Source organism: Oncorhynchus mykiss, chromosome 21 (assembly GCF_057628025.1).
Source record: "Oncorhynchus mykiss isolate SJ-2025 chromosome 21, ASM5762802v1, whole genome shotgun sequence".
NCBI lineage: Eukaryota > Metazoa > Chordata > Actinopteri > Salmoniformes > Salmonidae > Oncorhynchus > Oncorhynchus mykiss.
In genome coordinates this window covers 2,324,756-2,330,704 of record NC_143042.1, presented here as the reverse complement: position 1 = coordinate 2,330,704, position 5,949 = coordinate 2,324,756, and positions in this window count along the sequence as shown.

Below are 5,949 nucleotides of genomic sequence, written 5' to 3'. Positions count from 1 at the left end.
CATTATGTTACCATTTACTATACTGTAGTGTTACCAACAATATGTTACCATTTACTATACTATAGTGATACCAACAATATGCTACCATTTACTATACTGTAGTGTTACCAACAATATGCTACCATTTACTATACTGTAGTGTTACCAACAATATGGTATCATTTACTATACTGTAGTGTTTCCAACAATATGTTACCATTTACTATACTGTAGTGTTACCAACAATATGTTGCCATTTACTATACTGTAGTGTTACCAACAATATGTTACCATTTACTATACTATAGTGATACCAACAATATGCTACCATTTACTATACTGTAGTGTTACCAACAATATGCTACCATTTACTATACTGTAGTGTTACCAACAATATGTTGCCATTTACTATACTGTAGTGTTACCAACAATATGCTACCATTTACTATACTGTAGTGTCACCAACAATCTTTTTATATATTTTTCCTAAAAACTCAACTTCAAAACATTCTCCTGCAACCCGCTGTCACGCCCTGACCCTAGATTGCTTTGTGTGTTTCTATTTTTCGTTTGGTCAGGGTGTGATGTGGGTGGGTATTCTATGTTGTATGTCTAGGTGTTGTGTTTCTATGTTTAGGCCTGGTATGGTTCCCAATCAGAGGCAGCTGGTTATCGTTGTCTCTGATTGAGAACCATACTTAGGCAGCCTGTTTTTCCACTATGGGTTGTGCGTAGTTGTTTTCTGTCTCTGTGTTCTGCACCAGACAGAACTGTTTCGTGTTGGTCTATTTTTGTTATTTTGTCTTAGTGTTCTGAGTTCAAATAAATATTAACATGGACACTTACCACGCTACGTTTTTGTCCGATCTTGACTACTCTTCATCAGACGAAGAGGATCGTTACACCCGCCTCACCAAATGTGGTGCGGATCTGTTTTTTCCCCAAAAGTATTATTCACCTCGTATCCGAAATCCACAACAGAAGCTAGCCAGAATTTAGCCAGCTCACTAGCTAACGTTAGTATTCAGCTAACCACGGCTAGCGGTCATCAGCTATCCTTTAGCTGGGTTTCTGCTCTGTTAGCAGTTTTGGATGTGATTTGCTTTGTAATGTCATTTTCTGTTTCCTTTGATTTATTTATCTACTGTTCTCATGTATTATACTGTAGTGTTTCCAACAATATGTTACCATTTACTGTACTGTTGTATCACTAAAAATGTGTTACCATTTACTATATTGTAGTGTTACCAACAATATGTTCCCATTTACTATACTGTAGTGTTACCAACAATATGTTACCATTTACTATACTGTAGTGTTACCAACAATATGTTGCCATTTACTATACTGTAGTGTTACCACCAATATGCTACCATTTACTATACTGTAGTGTCATAAACAATATGTCACCATTTACTATACTGCAGTGTTACCAACAATATGCTACCATTTACTATACTGTAGTGTTACCAACAATATGCTACCATTTACTATACTGTAGTGTTACCAACAATATGTTACCATTTACTATACTGTAGTGTTAACAACAATATGCTATCATTTACTATATTGTAGTGTTACCAACAATATGTTCCCATTTACTATACTGTAGTGTTACCAACAATATGTTACCATTTACTATACTGTAGTGTTACCAACAATATGTTACCATTTACTATACTGTAGTGTTACCAACAATATGTTGCCATTTACTATACTGTAGTGTTAACAACAATATGTTACCATTTACTATACTGTAGTGTTACCAACAATATGTTACCATTTTCTATACTGTAGTGTTACCAACAATATGTTACCATTTACTATACTGTAGTGTTACCAACAACATGTTACCATTTACTATACTGTAGTGTCATAAACAATATGTTACCATTTACAATATTGTAGTATTACCAACAATATGTTACCATTTACTCTACTGTAGTGTCACCAACAATATGTTACCATTTACTATACTGTAGTGTTACCAACAATATGCTACCATTTACTATACTGTAGTGTTACCAACAATATGCTACCATTTACTATACTGTAGTGTCACCAACAATATGATATCATTTACTATACTGTAGTGTGACCAACAATATGTTACCATTTACTATACTGTAGTGTTACCAACAATATGTTACCATTTACTATACTGTAGTGTTACCAACAATATGGTATCATTTACTATACTGTAGTGTTACCAACAATATGTTACCATTTACTATACTGTAGTGTTACCAACAATATGCTATCATTTACTATACTGTAGTGTTAACAACAATATGGTATAATTTACTTGTGTCACGACTCCCACCGAAGGTGGCTCCTCTTCCTGTTCAGGCGGCGCTCGGCGGTCGTCGTCACCGGTCTACTAGCTGCCACCAATCCCCTTTTCCTTTTCTGTTGGTTTTATCTTATTGGTTACACCTGTTTCTTGTTAGGGTTGTGGTTGGGGCAATTTAAGAAGGTTATGCCCGCCTGCTTTTGTGTGGGCTTGTTTCTCTGTTCGTTTTGTGGTTGTGGACGTGCTATTTTCTTAATTTCTCCAGACTGTTTGGGTCCTGTTTTAGGGTCCGGTCATTGTATGCGCCTGGTGTTTTGGCGTGACCTTTTCGGTCACAGGAATAACTACGGTTGTCCTAAACCCTCCGCTCTCTGAGCCTGACTCCGCACCCACTACTCCTAGAAGTCTCTCTGCGCCTGACTCCGCACCCACTACTCCTAGAAGTCTCTCTGCACCTGACTCCGCAACCACTACTCCTAGAAGTCTCTCTGCGCCTGACTCCGCACCCACTACTCCTAGAAGTCTCTCTGCACCTGACTCTAAACCCACTACTCCTAGAAGTCTCTCTGCGCCTGACTCCGCACCCACTACTCCTAGAAGTCTCTCTGCGCCTGACTCCGCACCCACTACTCCTAGAAGTCTCTCTGCGCCTGACTCCGCACCCACTACTCCTAGAAGTCTCTCTGCGCCTGACTCCGCACCCACTACTCCTAGAAGTCTCTCTGCGCCTGACTCCAAACCCACTACTCCTAGAAGTCTCTCTGCGCCTGACTCTGCACCCACTACTCCTAGAAGTCTCTCTGCGCCTGACTCCGCACCCACTACTCCTAGAAGTCTCTCTGCGCCTGACTCCAAATCCACTACTCCTAGATGTCTCTCTGCACCTGACTCTGCACCCACTACTCCTAGAAGTCTCTCTGCGCCTGACTCCGCACCCACTACTCCTAGAAGTCGTAACAACTTGGTTGTAGTGTCCTCAACAATGAGCAGATTTCCAAATCAGCAATGTGTACCACATGCTCGGCACGTCATGCAGTGGCAGTCAACAACCCTTCTATAGTAGTTAGAGTGTTGGGCCAGGAACCAAAAGGTTGCTGGATCAAATCCCTGAGCTGACAAGGTAAAAATCTGCCGTTCTGCCCCTTGCAAGGCAGTTAACCCTCTGTTCCCCGGGCAACGAAGACGTGGATGTCGTTTATGGCAGCTCCCCCGCACCTCTCTGATTGTATCCGAAGCATCTTTCTCTCTTGCCTGAGGTCCATATGAAAGCATTACAGACAACATGTTGGTCCAATAAGACGTTATAATTGATAAATACACATACACACATAATCAGTCCTGAATGCCAACATTAAAACATAACAACATGAACACATACAGAAACTATATGCAAAATCAAGTCTTCCACATTCATGGTCAGTGCATTAATTAAAAGATGCCCCATAATAAATAACCCACTGTTCTCCAAAAAAACAATACTTCCTTTGAACAACATGAGATGAGCGAGGGACACTTCTGGCAATGCTATACTGGCTAGCACAGGAGGCTGGTGATTGGAATGGTATCAAAGGTGTTTAATGTGTTCAACGTCATTCCATAAATTCCGATCCAGCCATTCCTATGAGCCCGTCCTCCCCAATGAAGGTGCCACCAGCCGCCTGTGCAGGCTAGAGTTGCCTCCATCAACACTGCAGACCTCTGGGGAAAAAGAGCAAGGCAACATCTGTTATTTCACTGGCCCACACATATGTCTGAAGAACTCTTTTGGGACACATTTGTTTGAAGATTGTATGGCTCTTGTCAAAGGTAGTGCACTATAAAGGGGGTAGGGTTCCACTTGGGACATAAGCCAAATGAAGTTGATTGACTACTACTGACTCTGGGAACGTCGTCTTCTTATTATGGGAGACACATGCTATAACATGTCTTTGCTGTCATCTGTCTGTGTAAAGGGAGGGAGGAATAGACAGACGTGTGTTGAGGCAAGTGAAATAACAGATGCTGCCTTGCTCTTTTTCCCAGAGGTCTGCGGTGCTGATGAAGGTAACTCGAGCCAGCACAGGCGGCTGGTGGCACCTTGATCGTTTCATAAATGTATCTCCTCAGGATGTGTCTGATGTAGTGGTGGAAGGTTGTCAAGGTTGTGCTGAACTCATCTTCAAGGGAGAAATGTATCCGCCCAAGCAAGCTTCCATGATTACATCACTCCTCTGGACCTCCTCTTGAGATAAGAGAGAAATTACATTCTTAATTAAAGGTTTCATGCCTGCCTCAAACCAGTAGTATGCTGCTGTAGTGGCAGAGTCGGCTGTCGTTGTATTAATTGTCTGTTTCATGGTCATATAACAGATGGTTATATAACAGGAAGTTGGTCTGAGTTGATTGTGTCCCCATGTCAGTCCGGTCTTTTCCAACATTACAGAAACAATGTCTTTCCAATCCGCTGTATGTGGAAGGAAGCCATGTGGAAAAGCCTGAGAAACTGGGAGGAAAGCTAACACAAAAAACATGTTTTGGCAAAAAAATACAGTCTAATATCCATGTACTAAAACAAAAGCATCATATCTCAAACAATGGACTGTTTAAGTGTTCAGGTAGGGACATCTTTTTCTTAGGGAAAGCTGTGGAACCTGTGAGATGTGACATACTGCGAATTTAAACGCATCTCTCTTATTGGTAGAGATTTTAAACGATCAAATCTATGTAAATTCCACTCAAGCAAAAAACAACAACCGAGGATTGTAAAACTCAAGATAAACCATTAGGTTCTTATCTTGATCTTGTTAAATCAATGTCAAGACACCTGCCCTAAAAATAAAACCTCTGACTCTGCTGACTTTATAAAGGAAAAATGTACTTACTGTGACTGAGACATGTGCTTGTTGCACCTAGCTACCTTAAGATGGCTGCACTAACTAAGTAACTCTGGATGAGAGTGTCTGCTAAAGGACTCAAATGTCAAATGTAAATGTCTTCTTTCCCAAACCTACAACAGATTCCACAACACCTGTGTCCAAGGTATCGCGGTATTGAAAACAAAACAGCAGCGTATACTTCCCCCTCTCGCCCCGACATTACCTTGAAATGGGCTTTTTAATGTGTGTTTGAATTATTTAATGAGAGGCACATCCATGGCTACCCATGGCGAAGTGCTCTAATCCACCAAGAGCTTTAGTAATGTTATCTGGAGAGAGGGAGAGAGGGAGAGAGATAGACAGAGACTATGTCTGTCTCTGTGGTCTTACAGAACACTCCACAACAAATTTTAATGATGGCCGGTGTGTGTGTGTGTGTGTGTGTGTGTGTGTGTGTGTGTGTGTGTGTGTGTGTGTGTGTGTGTGTGTGTGTGTGTGTGTGTGTGTCATATGTTCATTAGCAGTCGACTCATGTTATCCATAAAACTATGCCTGAAGGAGACTGCCAGCCTCCTCTGTTTGGGAGATATACATGTGGGCTTACACAGTCATACATTCCAACAGTTTGAAGCAGCCAGGTCTGAGTAATCATTAACATTCAGTAGTAATTACTATATCTGTTGTTTGTGAGCTTCTTCCCCCTCCTCCTCCTCCTCCTCCTCCCCCTCCTCCTCCTCCTTCTCTTCCACCTCCTCCTCCTCCTCCTCCTCCTTCTCTTCCTCTTCCTCCTCCTCCTCCTCCTCCTCCTCTTCCTCCTCCTCC